The 19884-nt window shown below is 37.3% G+C and overlaps 1 protein-coding gene across 1 annotated transcript in view; it reads left to right on the forward strand.

Annotated features, from left to right (window-relative positions):
* Positions 1 to 388: 388 nt before the first annotated feature.
* LOC107611935 (putative sesquiterpene synthase) overlaps positions 389 to 19884 on the forward strand; it is a 112253-nt gene continuing 92757 nt past the window's right edge. The window contains exon 1 of the mRNA XM_088496754.1: positions 389 to 547. The gene's annotated coding sequence lies outside the window, so the exon portion shown is untranslated. The remainder of the gene's footprint in view (positions 548 to 19884) is intronic.

Here is a 19884-nt window from a genome sequence, read left to right on the forward strand (position 1 = left end):
AAAAAAATTAAACTACACATTGGAATTTATTTAAATATTTTTAAATTTGCAAAAAGAATTTATCATAGTTTAGTGGTTTGATTTAATTAACTAATTTATAAGACTAAAAATAATTAACATTAATCAAGATAATACAATTAAATTCCTCCATTCAAAATCGAACAACTCATAAAGGATATTCAATTCTCTAATTGAGGAATGGCTAGAGAATTCACTCCCTCTTTAACAAGACAAAATAAAAAGAAATCTTGTTTGATACATAGCTGTCCACTTGGCCACACATTTTTCAAATTTGAAAATGGGCATCCAGCTAGGGACATTAACTCATCTCCCTTTGCATGAGTGAACCATATTCTATATATAACTAAGTTGTTCTTAACTCCTTACTATCGTTCATTACCCAGTACTATACATGTCTCTTTTAGCTTCGGTTCCAGTGATGCCTTCGACTCAACGGGCTCCTTCTAACTCAAAGCGACGCTCTGTAAATTGTGCTCCTAGCATTTGGCATGATACTTTCCTGAAATATGCTGATTCCGAATCTTTGGTATGTTATTTAATTTTGTATATGCATATACATATATGATAAAATATGAGTATTGATATATCTATATTATCGTGATATATCTTTTTGAATTTTTACATATATTCAAAATATGAATTAGTATCTGATCTAATACTTCTATGTAAGAGACTCAAAATAATGCTTGGATAAGTGTTGTATTAGAAGGGTGTAAATTGAATAAATTATAAGTAGTTTTAAGTAGTTTAACAAGAATAAAAATCCCTAGTTATATAGAAGTAGTCTTTTTTTTTTTTGGTTATTAAAGTTATCTATAATTCTAGATGGTATTTCTAACGGAAAAGAAAAAATATTTACAGGCTACTATGTGTGAGATAGCCCAATAACAATTATAAATTGAATTTCGTTATGCATTTAAATATTTTTATCAATTAAGTCTAATTAAGTTGACTCAAACCTAATAAAAATCATCCATGAAAAGTGTGCGTGAATCATGCACTTCTTTTTGGCATGATTCTTTCTCATCGTCGTTTTTTTATTGTTATTGCTATTGTTGCGCCTTTTTATTTTATTTTATTCCTCTTCCTGTTATTGTAGTATTTTTTATCTTTTATTTTTTCTTTGTCTATTTTTTCTTTTATTTGTTTATTCTTATTTTTCTTAAGAGGGTAAAAACATAAAAAATTATGAAAAGATGAAACAAGAAGAAAAAAATGAAGAAGAAAAAGAAGATGATGACGCTGATAAAGAAGAGGGAGAGAGGAGTTTTGAATTGTGTAGAATTTATCAAAAAAATAGCATTAAAACTTTTTAAGCATGATATGAAAAATTTCTAAATTTTGACACCAAAATTTCTTAATAGTAATACAAAAAAATTAACTAATTAAAAATTATCAAAATAAAAATAGCACCGAAATATTTTAACTGTGACATCGAAATTATATTTCTCTCAGCATATCTTCTTTTTTTTTTTGCTTTTTTTTTCTTCATATTTTATCTTCTTTTTCTTTCTCTCAACATATTCTTCATTTTTTTCTCATGTTTTGTTATTGATATAATTTTTTCTATATCTTCTAATGTTTTACTTCAAAAATAAAAGATTTTACCTAAAGAAAATTGTTTTAAAGTTGAATATATATTCCTAAATCCTAAACAATAAATTGTCTTACAATAAAGAAATGAAGATCAATTCAAGTTATGTGTTTATCATAGTAAAATTTATGTGTTTTATATAACAAAATTTTCAGTGTAAACCCCGGTTAATTATAGATAATTAGTCAATAAATTAGTTTTTTAATAAAGAAGATTAGAAATACGAATATTATATTAAATTAGGATAGAGCTCATCAAAACAAGAATTTGAACACTAATTTTAAAGAAAACGGTCCAAGATTGGACCGAACAGACCGAACCGGTCGAACCGGATCCAAACCGGGCCCGTGGGCCCAACCGGCCAGCATTTAAATGAGCCTAAAAGCTCATTTCCCTTCATTAACATAAGAGAAGCAGCAATGCTCCCAGGGAGGAAGAGAACGCCAAACCTAACGGCAACATTCAACACGTCGTAACTCCTCCGTCCGAGCTCCGATCGCCGCATCATTTGCGGGCACGCGTCCACCGCGTCAAACTCTACACTTCTACCAGAACAATTTCATAGGTAACTCATTTTTCTGTTCCCATCCATCTTTTCCCCCACTTTTGGAAAATTAACTGGGGATATTGAATTTCTTTATTCTTTGATGTTTCAGGATCCAATTAGCTTGAGAAAAACGTTCACTATTTTTTATGTAAAGCTTGGGTAAGGTGAGGATATAATAATTCTATTTTAATTTCATTGGATTTGAGCTTTGAGTATTAAATTGGATATATATGTGTTATAAATGTGTATTAGGTTGTGAATAAATAATTGGAGCTTGAAATTGTGAATACTGGAACTTGGAGGAAGCGGATTAGTTGAGGTTTTGAGGCCTGTGCTCTTTTAGGAAAATTGTCTTGGAATAATACTTGAAAATCGGCTAAGGTATGGTTTAGGTTTCTTGCATTTAATATATAATATTTTGTGAAAATTTAGGCAAGATGACCATAGGATAAGTTGGAATACAGGTGTATATTTAATGTTTAGTAATGGGTTGATGAATATGCTTGGTTTGGTTTGGTGATTTGTTTGTAAGATGATATTGGTTGCTAGTTAGATCTTTGAAAGGATATGTGATTGAATTGTTGATTATATGGCTATATTTTGGTTTGGTTGAATGATGATTGATGAAAAGATATGGAGCTTGTTGAGAATTATTGTTGGCAATTTGGATTGGTGGTAATAGGTTTGAAAATAATTGGAATGGAAATTTTGAATGAAAAATGAGGTTTTTTGTGTTAAAAGCCTAGGATTTGTGAACTATGATTTTTAGTTGAATTTTGGTTGTTGGATTTGAATATTGTATGAGTATAATTGTTGATCTGAGATAGATTTATTGTGGTGATTGTTATGATGATGAGGAAGGGCATGTTGAATTGGAAAGAATGCAGGTTTGGACCCGAAAAGGGTGGCAAAGTCTGAGTTTTAGAGGAGATGCTGCCGAAATTTTATAAAAATTAGAGATTTTGTTTATATGATTATTTAAAAAGATTTAGATTCAAAGGTTATATGGTTTGATTTAGAGTTATTAAGAAAATGAGCATGTTTTAAGTTTGATTCATTTAGAAAATAATGAATTATGTTTTGAATTAGAACTATTGATGGACGGAATGAGAGGTGTTATAATAAAGGATAAGGATTGAATATGATTGATGTGTGATGATGAATGAGATGCCATTGGGAATGATGTGGATGTTGATGAATTATAATTGAATTATTTATATGGCTTATGAATTTGAATGATCTGAGATACGAGATTCCCTAGATAAAGTGTCGTGGCTTGCCACCACGTGTACCAGGTAGAGAACTCGATACTCTGTTAACCCTACGACGTAAGTGTGACCGGGCACTATATAAATTCCCGGGAATGTTACCCCCATTGAGCAATATTGACTATTTGAGAAAAAGCTATACATAGACTCTTGGGGATGCACGTCGGGGGACAGTCTAAGGACAATTCAGACTTGTCGAGTTGGCTGGATAACCGATAGATGAGCTTCATCAGCCATAGGATAGGCATGCATCATATGCATATTACTTGAACTACTTGCTTGTTCTTTAATTAGGTGTGCCTATATGTCCTTGCCATGTTAAATGTGTATTTGTTACCTGCAGTATTTGTAACCTTCTTGTGCTTGCTATCTGTCTATTTGTCTGTGAAAATGCATGATGGAGTTGGAGGTATAGAGGAATGACAGTATGGGCCTTAGATTTAAGGTTAAGTTAAGTTAGGTTTAAATATTCTTAGAAAACCACCTTTTATGACTTCTGTTTAATACTTTAAGCTCTATAATCTGAGTGTCGGCGTTCTAGGATTGCCTCTGGCATTCCCAGGACCTTATATATTATGTGTGTGGTACCTTTACCATACTGAGAACCTCCGGTTCTCATTCCATACTATGTTGTTATTTTTCAGATGCAGGTCGAGAGGCATCTCGTTAGGCGTCTGGACTCTTGAAGCGAAGTGGTTACTGTGTTATTTTGTTATGCTATGATGTATATATATGTACTTAGCTTTCTCTCCACATAACTTATTCTTTTTGATCCTCCTAGAGGTATATGGAGAGGCAAGATTTTGTTTATGTACATTTGGGTTTTGGATATGTATATATATATGTGTGTGTGTGTGTGTATTCTCCGGCCAGTCTTGACTTCGCAGGCTGAGTTAGGAGCTCGTTATTTTGTATTTTTGACTCTCTGTTCCTGTTTTGGGTTACTTTACACTTGACAGCGGTAGCTTTCTTAGCACGCAAGTTAACTCGTTTCTCGAGCGTTGCACTTTTATTTCGCGTTTTCTATTTCCTCTATTCTTCAAGACTCTTAGCATATTATAATTCTTCTACTATTATATATATACGTTTTATTTTAGAGGCCGTAATACGACACCACCTCTGTTTTACGACTTAAGCGTAAAACTCTGTGTGGTAGGGTGTTACATTATGGTATCAGAGCAGTTCGTTCCTATAGAGTCTGAAAGACGGACTGATTGTGCTTATGTACATTCTCTGTATATGTGTTTATGTGCTATTAGGATATCTGACTGATATATATAGCATAAACGTTTGTGAGCATGCATTGGGAACTTAAAGCATTAGACCTGTGATATTAAGACTGATCAACTTAATATCACTTGTTTAGTGTGTATGAGAACCATATGTCGACTCGCGGATGCGGTCGTGGGCGAGGTAGAGATAGGATAGGCACCGTTACTCCTGGCCTGGCAGGGAATGATCCAGTAGACTTTATGGCTGCTCTGGGAAATATGGCTGCAGCTATGCAGGCAACAACCGAGGCACTGGGTAATAAGATAAACCAGGATAATCACGGGAACAATAATGATGAGGATGGTCTTGTGACATTTGCTATATTTCTGAAATTTCACCCTCCGACCTTCAGGGGAACCTCAAATTCCACTGATGCAGATAATTGGATTCAGGCTATGGAAAGGGCGTTGCAGGCTCAGCAGGTTCCTGAGGAGCAATGGGATGAATTTGGAACTCATCAGCTGCAAGGCGAGGCTCAGCATTGGTGGTAGGGAATATGACGTATCCTGCAGGCAGATGATGTTGGGATAACCGAGAGGTTGGTTATCTAAGAATCATGTTTTGCTTGATTGTTCTGAGAAGTCAGTATAGTTTACGCCGGAAGGGTCAGAAGCACCGGTTGTGGTGAATAGTTACTATTTGAACTCTATGATAGTAAACTGTTCTGGAACTGAATGTTAGGGTATTATGTTATTAACTGCGGGAGTATCAGGTGATGATCAGAGTTTAGAGCAGATTCCGGTTGTATGCGAATTTCCAGATGTGTTTCCAGATGATATTAATGAATTTCCATCTAATCGGGAGGTTAAATTTGCAATTGAGTTGGTGCCTAGAGCCGATTCAATTTCGATTATTCTTTACAGGATGTCACCTTTAGAAATGGCTGAACTGAAAGCTCAGCTGGAAGATCTGTTGGGTAAGCATTTTATCCAACCAAGTGTTTCTCCGTGGGGAGCGCCAGTGTTATTGGTAAAGAAGAAGGACGGGAGTATGTGCTTGTGTGTTGATTATCAGCAATTGAATAAGATCACTGTGAAGAACAAATATCCATTACCTAGAATTGACGACCTAATGGATCAGTTACAAGGTGCTGGTGTGTTTTCTTAGATTGATCTGCGATCCGGGTATCATCAGATAAGGGTTAGAGATGAGGATATTCCGAAAACTGCTTTCAGGACATGTTACGGTCATTATGAGTATACGGTGATGTATTTTTGATTGACTAATGCTCTAGCAGTATTTATGGATTACATGAATAGGATTTTTCGACCGTATCTGGACAAGTTTGTTATTGTCTTCATTGATGACATTCTTGTTTATTCTAAAACTGAAGAAGAGCATGCTGATCACTTGCGAACTGTGCTGCAAATTCTGAGAGACAGGAAGTTATATGCTAAGTTATCTAAATGCGAGTTCTGGAAGAGTGAAGTGAAGTTTCTCGGTCACATGGTGAGCAAACAGGGAATAGCTGTGGATCCTGCTAAGGTGGAAGCAGTAATGAATTGGGAGCGACCAACTTCAGTGCCAGAGATCAGGAGTTTCCTAAGTTTGGCGGGGTATTATCGCAGATTCATTAAGGAATTTTCACAACTCACCTTACGTTTAACCAAATTGACAAGGAAGGATACGCCTTTTGTCTGGACTCTAGAGTGTGAAAAGAGTTTCCAAGCATTGAAGCACAGGTTGACTACTGCACCTGTATTGGTATTACCTGAACCAAGTGAATCGTTTGAAATATACTGTGATGCATCTCTGAAAGGTTTGGGGTGCGTTCTGATGCAGCACCAGAATGTTGTAGCATACGCCTCACGGCAATTAAGACCGCATGAAATGAACTATCCGACACATGATTTGGAACTTGCTGCTGTTGTGTTTGCTTTAAAGATCTGGAGGCACTACCTCTATGGCGTTAAGTTTCATGTTTTCTCAAATCATAAGAGTTTGAAGTATCTTTTTGAGCAGAAAGAGTTGAATATGCGTCAGAGAAGGTGGATGAAACTTCTGAAAGATTATGATTTTGAATTGAATTATCATCTAGGAAAAGCAAACGTTGTGGCGAACGCCTTGAGTCGGAAGTCTTTATATGCAGCTTGGATGATGCTACGGGAAGAAGAATTACTAAGGGCATTTCAAGGTTTGAATTTGGGAATTAGAGAAGAATCTGGAATTTTGTGTTTGAGTCAGTTGCAGATTTCAAGTGATTTTAAATCAAAACTTCTGAAGGCTCATCGAGACAATGAAGCGTTATGAAAGGTATTACCAGCAGTTAGATAGGGAAAATAGTGGAGAGTGGTAGAAGATCAAGATGGTTTGTGGAGATTCAAGAACTGGATTATTGTGCCAGATGTTGGAAACCTACGACAGAGTATCTTGAAGGAAGCTCATAAGAGTGGGTTTTCAATTCACCCAGGGAGTACCAAAATGTATCAAGATCTGAAAGCGATGTTCTAGTGGCCAGGAATGAAGAATGATGTGGCATTGCACGTATCTAAATATTTAACGTGTTAGAAGGTTAAGATTGAGCATCAGAGACCATCAGGGACCCTTCAGCCTTTGGAGATTCCACAATGGAAATGGGAGAGTATCGCAATGGATTTTGTGATAGGTTTGCCTAGAACCCAATCTGGTTGTAACGCTATTTGGGTGGTTGTGGATCAACTGACGAAATCAGCTCACTTTCTTCCTATCCGAATAAGTTGCACAACGGAGGAATTGGCTCGAATATATATCAAAGAAATTGTCAAGTTACATGGCGTGCCTTTTACCATTATATCTGACAGAGATCCTCGCTTTACATCAAGGTTCTGGGGAGCTTTTCAGCGTGCATTTGGGACTCAATTAAGCTTGAGTACTGCGTATCACCCTCAGACAGATGGTCAGTCAGAGAGAACTATTCAGACCTTGGAGGATATGCTAAGGGCTTGTGTTTTGGACCAGCCAGCAAGCTGGGATCGGTATATGCCATTAGTGGAGTTTGCTTATAACAATAGCTATCATGCGAGCATTGGAATGGCTCCATATGAGGCTCTGTATGGCAGGAAATGTCAATCTTCACTATGTTGGTATGAAACTGGAGAAAGAAGTTTGTTAGGGCCTGAGATGATAGCTGAAACTACTGAACAGATAAAGAAGATTCGTAGTCGAATGCTTATAGCCCAGAGCCGCCAGAAGAGTTATGCTGATCAAAAGTGAAAGCCTTTAGAATTTGAGGAAGGGGAGCATGTTTTTCTGAAAGTTACACCAACCACTGGAGTGGGAAGAGCTATCAAGACTAAGAAACTAAATTCCCGTTATATTGGACCGTTTGAGATCCTGAAGAGAATTGGGCCAGTGGCTTATAGAATTGCCTTACCACCGTATCTTTCGAATTTGCACGACGTGTTTCATGTGTCACAGCTTCGGAAGTATATTCCTGATGCAAGTCATGTTCTAGAACCAGAACCAATCCAAGTAAAAGAAGATCTAACACTTCCAGTAATTCCAGTGAGAATTGATGATACTAATATTAAACGATTACACGAGAAGGAAGTATCATTGATAAAAGTAGTTTGGAGTCGAACTGGTATCGAGGAACATACCTGAAAGCTCGAATCAGATATGCGAAAGGACTATCCACATCTCTTTTCAAGTAACTGAATTTAAATTTTGAGGGCAAAATTCTTTGTTAGGTGGGTAGGATGTAAACCCCGGTTAAATTAGTAGATAATTAGTCAATAAATTAGTTTTTTAATAAAGATTAGAAATGCGAATATTATATTAAATTAGGTTAGAGCTCATTGAAACGAGAATTTTGACACTAATTTCAAAGAAAACGGTCCAAGATTGGACCGAACAGGCCGAACCGGTCGAACTGGGCCCAAACCGGGCCCGTGGGCCCAACCGGCCAGCATTTAAATGAGCCTAAAAGCTCATTTCCCTTCATTAACGTAACAGAAGCAGCAACGCTCCCAAGGAGGAAGAGAATGCCAAACCTAACGGCAACCTTCAACACGCCGTAACTCCTCCGTCCGAGCTCCGATCGCGGCACCATTTGCGGCCATGCGTCCACCGCGTCAAACTCTACACTTCTACCAGAACAATTTCATAGGTAACTCGTTTTTCTGTTCGCAGCCATCTTTTCCCCCAATTTTGGAAAATTAAGTGGAGATATTGAATTTCTTTGTTCTTTGATGTTTTAGGATCCAATTAGCTTGAGGAAAACGTTCACTCTTGTTTATGTGAAGCTTGGGTAAGGTGAGAATATAATAATTCTATTTTAATTTCATTGGATTTGAGCTTTGAGTATTAAATTGGATATATATGTGTTATAAATGTGTATTAGGTTGTGAATAAATAATTGGAGCTTGAAATTGTGAATACTAGAACTTGGAGGAAGCGGATTAGTTGAGGTTTTGAGGCCTGTGCTCTTTTAGGAAAATTGTCTTGGAATAATACTTAGGAATTGGCTAAGGTATGGTTTAGGTTTCTTGCATTTAATATATAATGTTCTGTGAAAACTTAGGCTAGATGACCATAGGATAAGTTGGAATGCAGGTGTATATTTAATGTTTAGTAATGGGTTGAGGAATATGCTTGGTTTGGTTTGGTGATTTGTTTGTAAGATGATATTGGTTGCTAGTTGGATCTTTGAAAGGATATGTGATTGAATTGTTGATTATATGGCTATATTTTGGTTTGGTTGAAATGATTGATGAAAAGATATGGAGCTTGTTGAGGATTATTGTTGGCAATTTGGATTGGTGGTAATAGGTTTGAAAATAATTGGAATGGAAATTTTGAATGAAAAATGAGGTATTTTGTGTTAAAAGCCTAGGATTTGTGAACTATGATTTTTAGTTGAATTTTGGTTTTTGGATTTGAATATTGTATGAGTATAATTGTTGATCTGAGATAGATTTATTGTGGTGATTGTTATAATGATGAGGAAGGGTATGTTGAATTGGAAAGAATGCAGGTTTGGACCCGAAAAGGGTGGCAAAGTCCGAGTTTTAGAGGAGATGCTGCCGAAATTTTATAAAAATTAGAGATTTTATTTATATGATTATTTAAAAAGATTTAGATTCAAATGTTATATGGTTTGATTTAGAGTTATTAAGAAAATGAGCATGTTTTAAGTTTGATTCATTTAGAAAATAATGAATTATGTTTTGAATTAGAACTATTGATGGACGGAATGGGAGGTGTGATAATGAAGGATAAGGATTGAATATGATTGATGTATGATGATGAATGAGATGCGATTGGGAATGATGTGGATGTTGATGAATTATAATTGAATTATTTATATGGCTTATGAATTTGAATGATCTGAGATACGAGATTCCCTAGATAAAGTTTGTGGCTTGCCACCACGTGTACCAGGTAGAAAACTCGATACTCTGTTAACCCTACGACGTAAGTGTGACCGGACACTATATAAATTCCCGGAAATGTTACCCCCATTGAGCAATATTGACTATTTGAGAAAAAGCTATGCATAGACTCTTGGGGATGCACGTCGGGGGACAGTCTAAGGACAATTCAGACTTGTCGGATTGGCTGGATAACCGACAGATGAGCCTCATCAGCCATAGGACAGGCATGCATTATATGCATATTACTTGAACTACTTGCTTGTTCTTTAATTAGGTGTGCCTATATGGGAGTGGATCCTCTCCAGTAGGAAAAAACTGGATGGTATCCATTGGAAGATCTCACCCTTCATTGCATTCTCTCTGTTATTTATTTCTGGTCCCACTTGTAGAATTAAAGGTGGGAGATTACACTTTATTCTCTCCAGTGACAAAAAAAATGGAGAGGATCTATTTCCGCCTATATGTACTTGCCATGTTAAATGTGTATTTGTTACCTGCAGTATTTGTAACCTTCTTGTGCTTACCTTTATCTGTCTATTTGTCTGTGAAAATGCATGATGGAGTTGGAGGTATGGAGAAATGGCAGTATGGGACTTAGATTTAAGGTTAAGTTAAGTTAGGTTTAAATATTCTTAGAAAACCACCTTTTATGGCTTCTGTTTAATACTTTAAGCTCTATAATCTGAGTGTCGGCGTTCTAGGATTGCCTCTGGCATTCCCAGAACCTTATATATTATGTGTGTGGCACCTTTACCATACTGAGAACCTCTGGTTCTCATTCCATACTATGTTGTTGTTTTTCAGATGCAGGTCGAGAGGCATCTCGTTAGGCATCTGGACTCTTGAAGCGGAGTGGTTACTGGGTTATTTTGTTATGCTATGATGTATATATATGTACTTAGCTTTCTCTCCACATAACTTACTCTTTTTTATCCTCCTAGAGGTGTATGGAGAGGCAGGATTTTGTTTATGTACATTTGGGTTTTGGATATGTATATATATGTATATATGTGTGCAGGGGCGGAGCTACATACTGCAAAAGGGGGGCAACGGCCCCCCTAATTTTAATTTTTTACATGTAAATTATATGTAAATTTCATTTTAGCCTCCTCAAAAATTTATTTTAATATTATTTTATTGTGCAAATATTTTTAGCCCCCCTCTAATATTTCTTCTAGCTCCCCCCCTGTATTTTGTATCTTTGACTCTCTGTTCCTGTTTTGGGTGACTGTACACTTGACAGCGGTAGCTTTCTTAGCACGCAAGTTAACTCGTTTCTCGAGTGTTGCGCTTTTATTTCGCGATTTCTATTTTCTCTATTCTTCAAGGCTCCTAGCATATTATAATTCTTCTGCTATTATATATATATATATTTTTTTATTTTAGAGGTCGTAATACCACACCACCTCTGTTTTACAACTTAAGCGTAAAGTTTTGTGTGGTAGGGTGTTACATTCAGTACACAATATTTTTTTTATTATCATTATCATTATCATTTTTTGTTTTTTTTTTCTTTATTCTTCTCTTTCATAAAGTTTTTAAAATACACAAATAAAGAAGATAAATAATAATAAAAAATAAATAAAAGTATTAGACAAAGAAGAAAATGATGTGGATGATAACGTTGATAATGATAAAAGAAGAGGAGAACGACATGAAAAAAGAAGGAAAAAATCAAATGAAAAAAGAAGAAAGAATGAGATGGAGGATGAAAAAAAAAGGATGAAAACAAATAAAAAAAACATGTATATATTATGATTTAATTAGATTTGATTACGTAAAATCTTTGATTGTTTAGAATTACTATTATAAATTAAGTTATAATGATAGTAGTATTCAAATTCAATTCAATTCATTCCAACTAGAAATACCAATACAACAAATGAAGCAATTTAAATTGAATAATCTCAATTTTATAAATCATATAAAATGAAACAAATTTGGATCTAATTTTTAAAATTAATTTAATCAAATTCAAATCATAAAATATCACATAATATACTATTTTCAAGAATATATAATGTCTTTTTCTTTTACTTATGTATGTTCAATTCATTACAAAATTTGTGTTAAACATGTATTAACTTTTATAATATAAAGAATTAGTTTTAGCACCTATTATATTTATAAATTTAATCAGAAAATCAATTTTTTAGCTAATATTTATCAATAAAATTTTTGGACATTGCTCTTTTATGATAAATCCTAAATTTTAAAATTTTAATTTTAAATATTAAATTCTAAATTTTAAATTTTAAATATTAATTTTTTTCAAAAAATAAATATTAAAAAATATTTTTAATAAAAATTAACTACTATTAACTATTTTTTAACTTTAGTCTTTTAATTTTTTATAACAACAAAAATAATTTGAATTTGTTGATAACATTTATCAAATAATAGAATTTTTTTTCTTTTTCTTGATTTGAAATATGATTTATTAAAATTTGGCCTATTTTTTTTTTTTGGGTCAGGTGGATTACGCGAATCAAATTATTATATACTTATTTGAAACATAAAGCATTATTTGTACCAGATTGACTTGTATTAGATTTGATTTAAATCAAATCCACAAATTCCGCAATAAATTATCATATAATAATCTTGATTGGGTTGATCATATATAGAGACATTAGATGAGTAACATACTTTAATTTGTTAATTTTTCAATCTTTTAAACTAATGTAATACCCGGTCTAATCGAAATTAATTAAATAATAAGTTAAATAAGAGCGAATATGGTTGGAAGATTTGGCAATTGGAATTTGATAATTCAAATATGATATTTGGATTCAGTGAATTTTTTCGAGTCGGAAAACATAGTTTTCTGCGTAAAAGCGCGCAGTGGAATTTTGACCGGCAGTACCGGCTGAGATCTGTCTGGTACTACAGCTGAGGAAATTGATTATGGGTAAATAAGATTAATAAATGAGGAACTATAATTAGGGAAGGTAGAAATATTTAAAGTGCAATTTAGAGCGCTAATCTTAAAGGTTTTGGCCCAAAATTGGGCCAATGGGCAAAAATAAGTGAACCGGGCCTAAGTGGGGCCAAGACCCAACATATATAAACATTAGTTATGAGCATTTCAGCTCATTTTGCCCTAAAGAAGGGGTGTTGGGCGCTGAAATTGGGAAGAGAGAAGAGAAGAGAGAAAACCTAACTCTCTTTGATCTTCAAACCACCATAACTTGAGCTACGGAGCTCCGATTGACGAGCCGTTTGCGGTCACGCGTCGCTCTTCTCATCCTCTACAATTCTATCTAATTTTTGTGGTGAGTATTCCATTCATCTCTGCCCAGTTTTCGAAATTACCTATATTTATATATTAAAAATCCACCTGAGAGTCGTACCACCGTAATATCATTGACTTATGACTCGAGCATAAGGATTTGAATATTAGGGTGTTACATTATGGTATCAGAGCAGTTCGTCCTCGTGAGCCTGAGGGATGGAACTGCTTATGCTTCAATGCATACTCTGAGTCTGTGCATGTGCTAGTTAGGGTATCTAACCGATACATCTAGCATGAAGTCCATGAGTGTACTTTTGGTACTTTGAAACACTATACTTCCGATATTGAGACTGATCAACTTGATATCGATTGTTTGGTGTGTATAGGAACCAGATGGCGCCTCGTGGACCTGGTCGGGGACGTGAGAGAGATTGTACTAGTACTCAGGAACCGAAAATCAACCCGAATAACCCGGTAAACTTTATGGCGGTGTTGGAGAATATGGCTGCTACTATGCAGGCCACTGCGGATGCTCTTGGGCAACAGATAAACAATAATGGCAATGGCGGAAGTGGAGCTCAGGGCCCGATGACACTGGCAACTTTCTTAAAGGTTAATCCACCTAAGTTCAAGGGAACCACTAATCTGACTGAAGCTGACACCTGGTTTCAGGCCATGGAGCAAGCACTGCAAGCGCAGTTGGTGCCTGAAGAACAGTGTGTTGAATTTGCTACCTATCTGCTCACGGGGGAAGCATCGCATTGGTGGCAAGGGGCCCGACGTCTCCTGCAGCAGGGGAATGATCCTATCACCTGGGGTACCTTCCAAGTGGAATTTTATAAGAAGTACTTCCCGAATTCTGCTAGAACGGTCAAGGAACTTGAATTACTGCAGCTGAAGCAGGGTACAATGTCCGTATCTGAGTATACGAATAAATTTGAGGAGTTATTCAGGTTTTCTCGTATGTGTCAAGGAACCTCGGGAGACTTCGAGGAATGGAAGTGTATTAAGTATGAGGGAGGACTTCGAAGTGAAATCCTGAGCTCCGTTGGACCGATGGAGATTAGGGTCTTCTCCGAACTTGTGAACAAGAGCCATATTGCTGAAGAATGTGTGAGGAAGGCTGTTGAGACGAAGAATGACCGTCAGGAGTCCCACCGCAGAGAGCACAATCAGGAATACTCAACATGGGGTCAAGAGTTTAAGAGAAGAGGATACCCACAACGTCTTCCCCAAAGGCGAAATGACCTTGCGACAAATAAGAATTCCCAAGGAAAAGGTAGGGAAAAGCAAATAGTGGTTATTTCAGATGTTTTGAGCTGTCAGAGATGTGGAGGTCATCACCCAAATAGACCGTGTCGTTATGGTTTGGGTTTGTGTTACAATTGCGGAAAGCTAGGACATTTGGTCAGAGATTGCCCACATCGGAAGGACCGGGAGACTGCCAGGTCTGATTTTCGTACCTGAGGTAATAAGAAAACTGATAACTTAATTCTTTACCACTTTAGATAATGCTGAAGGCTGGTATTCACTCATAATACATGGTCGAATGAAAAATTATGATCTGTTCTAGATAACCCTAAGTTATCTTAATAGAAGGTTTGGTGAGCATAAGTGATTAGGTAGGCCTTTAACGGAAAGCAACCTCAGAGTGGAATGACTGGTGGGCGATGTCAAAGCCATCATCCGGGAACTCCGTGTCGAGGTGGATTGGGACTTTGCTATGGTTGTAGAGGAGTTGGACACGTGTCCTGGAAATGTCCTAAGAAGGTCAACCGGAATACTACCAAGGGCCAACAACAAGGTCGTGTGTTCACTACAACAACGGGTGATACCGTTAGATCCGACGGTTTGGAAATTGGTAAGCGAAAGATCGGTAACAACGTGTTAAAAGTACGATTAAGTTGGTATGTGGTTTTGGCTATCATAGATAGAAATCTAGTGAATGCCAGTCATGCTAAGTTGTGGTTGTGAGGAAGTAAGTGATAGAACTCGTACTAGACGAGAGATCAGAATAAAGCAGCGGAAACTTGTGGAAGTAGTAACACAGGATAGCTACGAATAAGAGCTGTAAAAGTTTACTATAGTATCTTATGTTTGAATACTAGAAGGGTTAAGCGGGTTACTGCAAGTAATGATCCCCAATAGTTGGAATTGATTGCGGCTGCGAGCTTTGATGGTTCTAAAGCGGATGAGGAAATTATCATTGATGCATAATTGGATTTAGATGATGAGAGAGTGCAAGTTGTCGTGTTTGAGAGATGAGTACCATGATGTTTGGTCATAGTGACCTTGGAATTAGATTGAGATTTATAATGATTGGTTTTGAAAGACGAATGTGAAAACCACTAAATTGGAATGCTGATGCGGTACTGAGATTGGTTTAAGGGAACCCGTGACGGGTGGTAAACTCCAATTTTTGGGGAGGTACTGTTGAAAATTTTTCCCAAGAAATTGAAAGAGCGTTGGTTATGGTTTTGAGGATGATTTTTGATATGAGTAACGTTAACAAAAGAGATGTGTCTCGAATGCTTTTATAGATTATTAAAGGAAAGCGGATTCTTATAATTTTGTTAAATTGTTATTTCAAACTCATTTGCTTTCCAGAAATGAAAGGGGTTTTTGATTGATGAGTCGGAGGCTTTATAGCAGCAAGTCATGTGGAAATTCGAGGGTTTGAGAATAAGAAAGTAAGTTTGGAGTTTATGCTTGGAGTTGAGCTGTGATTAGTGGTAATTGGCTTGGCAGAGAGAGAGGATAGTGATGGAGTATCATTAAGATGTGGTGATGATCTTTGATTGATTATAGTGATGGGGGACGATGGCTGTGATTAACGACGATGGTGATATTATTGATGACATGATTTGAGATTTAATAGGGTGAGTTGATGAGACGATAAAAGTAAGGAACGAGACTATTGGTCGGCGTTGGACAAATGACCGAGAACCTCGAATATAGAGAAATCAGAGCGCGGCAACGGAAGCGCGCAGAATAAAAGGACCTTGGGACTGTTATGCGTTGGATATAGAGGCAGACTACGCTCGCGTACTCGCAATGATGGATGGAATTTTCGAGGGCGAAAATTTCTGTTAGGGGGGTAGAATGTAATACCCGGTCTAACCGAAATTAATTAAATAATAAGTTAAATAAGAGCGAATATGGTTGGAAGATTTGGCAATTGGAATTTGATAATTCAAATATGATATTTGGATTCAGTGAATTTTTCCGAGTCGGAAAACATAGTTTTCTGCGTAAAAGCGCGCAGTGGAATTTTGACCGGCAGTACCGGCTGAGATCTGTCTGGTACTACAGCTGAGGAAATTGATTATGGGTAAATAAGATTAATAAATGAGGAACTATAATTAGGGAAGGTAGAAATATTTAAAGTGCAATTTAGAGCGCTAATCTTAAAGGTTTTGGCCCAAAATTGGGCCAATGGGCAAAAATAAGTGAACTGGGCCTAAGTGGGCCCAAGACCCAACATATATAAACATTAGTTATGAGCATTTCAGCTTATTTTGCCCTAAAGAAGGGGTGTTGGGCGCTGAAATTGGGAAGAGAGAAGAGAAGAGAGAAAACCTAACTCTCTTTGATCTTCAAACCACCATAACTTGAGCTACGGAGCTCCGATTGACGAGCCGTTTGCGGCCACGCATCGCTCTTCTCATCCTCTACAATTCTATCTAAGTTTTGTGGTGAGTATTCTATTCATCTCTGCCCAGTTTTCGAAATTTCCCACTGTTACACGTTTTTGGGTAATTAGTGTTGAAATCTTGTGATTTTGGGTGTTTAGGGATACTCCAACATGGATTCTAAGTGGGTTCTATCCCTACTTCATATGGGCTGAGGTAAGAAGTGCTCAAACCCTTGTGACTTGTCATTTTTATGAGCCCTAGGTTGATGTATGTATGTGATATTGGTTATGTTAGTGTATTTGGTGATGTTGGTGCACAATTGAGAGATTGGTATTGCTTGAGGAGCTTTGGTGAGGCTTGGAGATAAGGTTGGTGAAGACTTCCAAAGAAGAGGCTCAATTGGTTTGGCTACAAGAGGTACGGTTTAAGTTTCATTTAAGTACCGTGTGTTATGATGAGAATTCCTAGGCTAGATGCCCCTAGGATTAAGTTTGGATTGTGTAAATGGTTGGTGCTAATATGCATAGTTGGTATGTAATGTGAATTAATGATTTGGGTTGAGAATTGTGTGGCCTTGTATGCTTGGTGTATTGAGAATTTGATGTACTGGGTAATGAGTATTGATTTGTAGTTTATGCATTTAAATTATGATATTGGGCCGGAGGCCGTGGATTTTGGGCCGGAGGCCGAAAAAAGGTGAGAAAGGTAAGTTGATGTGTGCATTGTATGATGACACAAGTGATTGGATGAATTTCAGATAATGAATATATGAATGATTGGGTTGGTTATTGAATAATAAGGTTTGAGGAGTTGAGGTGTGGGATTTGGTAAATTTGGGTGCAATTATATAGATGAGGTATGTTTGGTTTTGGTTGAGATATATTATATGGTCATATATGTGATTATGATTATTGATGCCTTGATGGTATGATGATGCATTAGAGATATGTTTGTCGTGATATATGCTTGAGGAATGATTAAGGTTGATTTGTGGGTAAAGCCACGTGATAGTGAGTACGATATTGATTATGTATAATGATGGTTGATTGGAAATATGTCCGTCGGAAGATTGGGGGTTGAATCTGTAAATTCTGCAGCTTTTAACTTAGAAAATTTTTAGCAGAACGACCCTACGCGCGTAGGCGCACCTGGCGCGTGCACGCCGTTCTTCCAGAAAGCATCATCCACGTGTGCGCGTGGTGTGCGCGGGCGCGTCGATGCGCTGTACTAAATGCCCAGCTATTTTCCAGAGAGTTGTGCCAGGGTCGTGCCAGTTTTGTGCCTGGGCGCAAGAGCACCCACGCGTACGCGTGGCTGACGCTTGCGCGCCGTTTGGATATTTTTCAACCCGCGCGTTCGTGCGTCGATGAGTTTTTGGCCATCCACGCGTGCGCGGGGAGTGCGCGTGCGCGGGGAGTGCGCCTACGCGTGGCCCTGTTTTCATGCCAAAGTTGATTTTTGAGTTTTTAAAGCCAAACCTCATACTTTTAAACCTCCGATCTCACCCCTTATGTATCAAATCATTATGGTATGCCTAGCAATGAGGAAGGAGCTAGGAGATGTGGTAACTTGCAAGTGAAGCAAGGGAAAAGGTTATGATCAATGATGATCAGATATGATTATATGAGATATGGAGGATGGCGGTGGAAGTACCGTGTATGCCATGAGCCGAAGGGCTATATTTATTAATAAATGGTTGGTTCTTGATTGGACCATGAGCCGGATGGCTGAGTTCTTGCCGGATACGGCGGAGCCATGTTGATAAATTGGCTAGTTCTGGATTGAATTGTGAGCCGGGTGGCTGAGTTATTGCCGAGTTACGGCAAAGCCGTTATGGATTATGGCTGAGTATAAAGGCATATATGATAAATTAACGAATATGATAAATGAATAATGATGAAAAATGTTGAATGTAAGCATGCTTGTGTTTTCTCTCTGGTTGTAAGGGTGACAGGGCACCGATACCCTCTAATGGCGACAGGGCGCAGATACCCTCTAATGATGCCCTGATACCCTCTAATGGCGACAGGGCGCAGATACCCTCTAATGGCGACAGGGCGCAGATACCCTCTAATGGTGACAGGGCACATATTCCCTCTAATGACATTAATACGCAACAGAGAGACTGTGCCCGGGTTAGCTACCGGACATGTCGGGTTGGCTTGATAACCGACAGATGATATCATCAGCCATAGGGCAGGCATTCATCATTTGCATATGTTTGAATTGTTTGGGTTTGCCTATTTGTTTTAGATTTCTACATTATATATGCTAAGTTACCTGATTATGTGCTACTTGTTCTACTTGTACCCTAACTGTGTATTACTTGCCTGTATTGCTTGTGTTTGTACAACTGAGAGGCCCCTCATGTTGGTGTCGGTGGAGGTTGAGGGCTGTTCTTGATGAGATGAATTGATGATGCAATTGCATGATGATGGTGATCATTAGTTGAGATGATTTGAGCTCCCTGGGTAGACGCAGTGATGTGGTTTCACTAGTTCCAGGGAGGGCATGATATATTGATATAGAATTGCTGAGACAGCACGACTGATGATGGGTTTGTTTATGATTCTGAAATCTGATTCGTGGGAGAGTCAGCGAGTTGGGAGTCATATGAGATGTGATCTAGATTTAGTATTCCCTTACGACAGATGCCTATTTATAGATTAGTGAGAATCTAGGCTGGATACTTGGTGAAAAGGAGTTTAGGATGCTTGGTGAGTTTTTATTGCAGTGCATTGTATTTATTTGGCACTTTTACCGTACTGGGAACCCATGGGCCCGGGGTTCTCATTCCGTATATATCTCTTGTTTTTCAGATACAGGTCCAAGTGCTCAGAAGTGAGTTGTGGGTCGTCTGAGAGACGGCGAAGATCTTTATTTCCTCTACCTTGTGTTTGATTAGAATCTCTCCACCTATGTTTTGAAAAGATTATATTATGTATTGAACTCTTTTGG

This window comes from Arachis ipaensis, chromosome B8 (genome assembly GCF_059453495.1).
Source record: "Arachis ipaensis isolate K30076 ecotype BB chromosome B8, ASM5945349v1, whole genome shotgun sequence".
In the NCBI taxonomy this organism is placed as follows: domain Eukaryota; kingdom Viridiplantae; phylum Streptophyta; class Magnoliopsida; order Fabales; family Fabaceae; genus Arachis; species Arachis ipaensis.